Source organism: Lolium rigidum, chromosome 7 (assembly GCF_022539505.1).
Source record: "Lolium rigidum isolate FL_2022 chromosome 7, APGP_CSIRO_Lrig_0.1, whole genome shotgun sequence".
Taxonomy (NCBI): domain Eukaryota; kingdom Viridiplantae; phylum Streptophyta; class Magnoliopsida; order Poales; family Poaceae; genus Lolium; species Lolium rigidum.
This window is the reverse complement of record NC_061514.1, coordinates 110,914,113-110,919,669: the sequence shown is the minus strand read 5'-3', so window position 1 is coordinate 110,919,669 and position 5,557 is coordinate 110,914,113.

Below are 5,557 nucleotides of genomic sequence, written 5' to 3'. Positions count from 1 at the left end.
AGCGGATCCGGTGGAGGCTCGTCGTCGCATAAAGGGGGTGGTGCGGCCCTGCAGCGGTGGCATCTGAACGGTGGTGGTTGGAGGTGTGAGACTGTGGGCAGGACAGCAGATGCAGCATCCTCTTCTCCTACTACATGCCGACCCGGAGGTGTGCTTGTCATGGGGCCGCGCAGCGCAACACACGGCGGCGTAGGTGAGAGAGTCAGAAGGCGGAAGCGAGAGCCTCACTCCACCCATGCCTTTGTCATAATTTGTTCATCTAGATCGGGTGCTGGAATGGTGTTGCCCCTGAAATCACCCGCAACCAATCGTCAGGAATCCTTTGTCCTCAAGTGTCTTCAGGTCGGATTCTTGAAGGTCACAGGACCACCAAGATGGGGTGGGACAGAGGCTAAGAGATAGGGCTCCTCGTGATGGTTACGCTTGTCCTCCCGGGTTCGCCATCGGAGAACGTACTGCTTTAGGGAGACATGGATAGCGAAAATCATCGAGGCTTTCGACAACTCCTATTTATACCCATGTTTAGATTGTGCGGATTGCCACAAGGCAGTTCATTTTGGATGGCCTCTTTTTTTACTGATTGTTCAATGTCGATTTATGGATTTAACAGGTACAATTAAGTGATGTGTGCGTCTAAACTCTAAAGGCGGAGGAGAGGGGTGAGGGGGGAGGGCTCAGCCTCCTCTTCTTCGAGAGTTTGGACACATATATTGATCTGTGGCAAGCCATCAGCGAGTCAATGAATTTGACGGTCCTTTCCGTAAGGGATTTCTGTCTATGATGAGGTATCGGGTCGGAGTTCGACTCTTTTTTTTTGCGGAATTCAACTTTGTTTTCGCAAAACACTATACAAATACATATACTCACAAATACGTATATACACTCATTTCTTTGAATGCATGAACACTCTACCACTATAAGGACCTCCAAGGGACTTACTCCAAAAAACTGATATGGCGGGCCTTTAGATCATCTAAGTCACCACAAGCGACTCGCTATCGATGAAAACATCGCCTCTCACTAAATAATATTTTGCTTTTATGAGATACCAAAATATTAAATTCGATTTTGATCCTAGTTGACTAGGATGCCACTGCCCATCTAAGTTCGACTCGCTCCGTGTTCCTTCTGCCCGTTGTACGTACCTACAGCTATTGACCTATTGTCATGAAGCAAACGTGTGGACCGAGACAGAAACATGATTCCGGACGTCCGAATTAAACCCAATACGGTACCACTCCGCCTCGAAAAAGGAAAGCATAGTCTCTACAAAATATAGAAATTTTGACGGATGTATTTAGATGCCTCATTGCCGGACTCGTCTTCCGTCATCTCGATCTTGCTATAGTATCTCTTCCGGCGACAGCGTGGGCAGGAACTAGCTAGCCCTGGGCTAGCTGCTGTGGCGCGCTAAGGTGTTGGCTAATGAAACCCGATGGTACCGATCAAATCCCTCCTCCTTACGAGTCGCAAACGACGGAGATAAGCAGAGGGGTGGAGGAGGGCACGCGGCCGGACGGCGAAGATTGGCTCAGCGCACTCCCCGATGATATTTTGCACTGTATCTTCACCAGGATGGTCGAAATCCGTGAGATTGTGAAGACGAGCGTCCTCTCGAAACGGTGGCGGCATCTGGCATCCGTACGTGTGCCCGTCCATCGTTATAGACCCCGGAGCTTTCCTGCCTGCCGGCGACAATTCCATGGCCGATCTGGTACGGAGCAACATGGCCGTGGTCGAAGCCACGAGGAGTATCCTGGCACACAGGAGCCAACACGTCATCGATTACTTGGGGATCAGTTTCTTCATGCGAGATGAAGCCCTCGACATTGTCCGTTCCGTCGAAGACGTCGTGGCGAACCGGAAGGTCGGCAGGTTGTTCCTGGCGTTCATGGCTCATGATCTCACGAAGGAATACACGGACGATCATAAGCTTGGCTATGGAAGACGTTTCATGGCACTCTTCGACGAATGTCCCGGTGCGTTTGCTGCTCTCAAGGGTCTAGATATACAGTGTGCGAGGTTTAGCGGATCTGACATCTCTAACGTCCTCAAGACATGCAACATGTTGGAAGACCTATCCCTTGAGAGGTGTGACTCCGGGGTTCGATCCGTGCTACAAGTTGAGCACCCACAGCTCATTGTGCTCAAGATTATTCGTTGTGACTTTGAGAAGGTCGAGCTCAGTTGGCTTCCATGTCTCGAAGAGCTGACCTGTACCTACTGGATACCTTCAAAAGATGAATACCCGTTGTCATTCGGTCACGTACCGCAGCTTTGGAAGCTTACCCTAAGTAATCAGGGCTCGACATTGCACAAAACCTTTGTTCTAAGTGAGCTACTTGGTAATACAGCACTCGATGTACTAGTTATGGATTTCATGTGTCGACGGGTGAGTACTAACAATGCTACGTTTGTAGTCAAATGTTTATTTGCATAACTTTGGACAACTTGCCGAGCTTGCTCACTTCATATGCTGCAGATTTGGATTCAACCCGAAGTCCCAAAGTTATTGGCTTCTTCATTCCAGCATCTGAATGTTGTTCGTCTACATCGCATTCACGACGATTGCGACCTCACTTGGACTATGTTTTTCTTACAAGCCGCATGCCGCCTAAGGAAAATGTACATCGAGGTATCTTTTGAACTTTCAATTGTATATATCTGGCAGAGATATTCTGATATTTTTACCATTGAAAATGTGTGTTTGGTTGCTCATTTCGCACGCAATAATAGAATGAGTTTACCTGTTCTTGAATGGAAGCATTGTAAAGATTGCAGCTTTTCTGTTTTTCTTTTCTTTCGGATCAAGCAATGTTTTACAACCCAAAATTTATTGAGGTTGGTGTTGTGAAGTGTGTAAGTGGATTACACTAGCCTTTTCCATCAGTTTGAACTTCGATTGCGTTGGCTAATGCACGAAACTTGATAGTTACAACTTATTTGGTTTAGAGGAATTTATGAGGAATTTTAGAGGATTTCGTTCTTTAGGAATATTTCCTATGGCGCTTCTTTAGTACACAAAATTTGAAACCATGGATTTTTTTTCCTATGGCCTATGGTGCATATGCAATTTCGCACACTTTTTTTTTCTTAGGCCTAACAGTATTTAAAATTCTATTTGTTCTATCATAACTATGGACAACACACCATTAATCCTTCCAAAAACTTCCTATGTTCTTTCTACAACACAACCAAACGGCGTGTATTGCAAAATCATGTGTTTAAGTTTTATATACGATTCAACGAGCCATGACATGCTTGTTAGAACTAATCTAGTTATTAGCTCTAAGTTGTAGCCAAGTTGTATCACTAATAGTTGCAGCAGTATCTGATCACATAGTACATATAGACAAGTTGATAGTGAGTTAATTTAGGAATTAGTGCATGTGAAGAGATGTGGTCTCTCTGCAGTAAGTGTTAGTTGTCAGGTTATATGTTTTGAGGCTAGTCATAGCGGATACTAGTATCATTCACCGTATGATATTATGTCTACAATATATGGTATAATGTGGTAGTATCCTAGTTTTGTTATATTTATTGATTTGTATAATCTCAATGTAAATTGTGTGTACAAGATCAATTTTTTGATATTAAAATTTCTAGTTCTACTTACGACACTACTACTATTATCTCTTTCATCATTAATTGTAGTGACATATCTGCTTCTTGCACGCATGATACCACATATGATATATACCTTCACTATGGATAACTTGAAAAGTTGTGTGTGTGCTAAATGTGCATGTGTGCTTCCTACTAGTCAGGAACGGAGGTACGATAGGACTGAAAAGGGCGGCGATAAAGTAGATTTTCTCATTCTATTATAGCTTGGTGAGGTATTAGTGGATCAAGCCACTAGTGGTTTTTTTACTTGAAGTTGTTAGTGGCTTGACCATGTATGTGTGCGCACATGTGCTACTTAAGGCCTTGCCACTTATTTCATTTAGCATAAGATGTTAAGTGGGATCCCACCAAAATCTCACTTATTGTTCATTTTGTGATTTGTAATTTGGGCCAAATTTAAAAATAAAAATCATAAAATGAATATAAGTGGAACTTTGGTGGATTCCATTCTTGCATATCTAATTCAGTACATTGATAATAAGAAAGACGTGAACAATGTAGTAACGGTGGTCATCGAGGAAGTTATTCTAGGTAAAGTTTGTTCTTCTTCCTTGGCGTGTGTGTGTTTATGAGAGAAGAGATGAGCTGAGTGATTCAGCTCTAACAATCTTATTCCTACTATATTTCCTATTCCTGCATTTTGAAAATTCTTTAAACCAAACAATCACTAACTTACATAATAAGCCAAAATATTTGTGGTGTTCCTCTTCCTTCCAAATTCCTTGACCCCTCAACATATTTCTAGTTAGTTGTACTAAATTCATGTAATAGATTGATCTTCGTATGCAGGCGTGGGACCATGTACATGATGATAATGAGGGTGAGCAAACGACGTTTTGGAAACAAATCTATGCAAAGGATTCTGATAAAAAGTTATTAAATTGGGACCCACCTAATGATTTCAAGCATTATCATCTGAGAGCGATTTCAATTAGGGGTTTCCAGGTTGAAGAGAGGTTCATGAGATATATAAGACGTATCATGGAAGCAGCTGTAAATCTAGAGACGATATCACTGCGTCATAGTAATATACCATGTAAAGGTTGTCAGTTTTACCCTTCGACAAGTTTCCCCCAAAGCAACGAGCAGAGGGACCGAATACGAGAGCAAATATCACACCAAAGGTCCTCACCTGTTAAAGTTGAGTTTACCAACTAACTGTATCTATATATTTTTGAAGTAACTAATTGTATCTATAGAATCATACTGTTCCTGCGAGTTATGCAATTGTATATTCTAGGATTATGCAGTTTGGTATTGTCACACACTCCAGTTCATACGCTCTGCTAATCCAAATGCACATTGTAGAACTCAATGTCCAACTCCATGGGGACGACGTCCTAGACGCGCCAACTTTCCTCGTGTGTGCTCACTGCGCCGTTCGACAAGCCACGGAGCGCCGGCTTCATATGGCTAAGCTCTTGGTCCGGCTGCGTGACGAGCTTGTGGATCATTGCGACTGGCGAGCCTCCATTCGTTCTTTTGAATGTGCAACTATGAAGCACGTCAAGATGATTGTTTGCATCTTGACAATCTTCTAGTGCAGCAGCGGTCGTTCTAAATCTCCTCCTGATCTCACGAACAAAATGCCACTGCTTCTGAATCTCATTGTATCTGTATGACTGTATCTCGATAGTTGGCTCGCTTAATGAATCAGAATACCAGATATAATCCATAATAATCATATTCTCGATGCAACTGGCAATATAGCAGAAAAGACGACGCATAGTCACATTGCATGTTTAAGGTGCGCACAGCAAGGATGCATATATAGAGCGCACAGTAATGAAACAGTCTGCGCTTGCAAATGACAGATATAAGTTTTTAGGCCACTACGAAAACCAGGCGCCATTTTAGCTCAGCCTCGATAGGATCGTAGGATGATCATTGCTGATCAATGCTGGATGGGCGCCATAGAACCATCCTTACG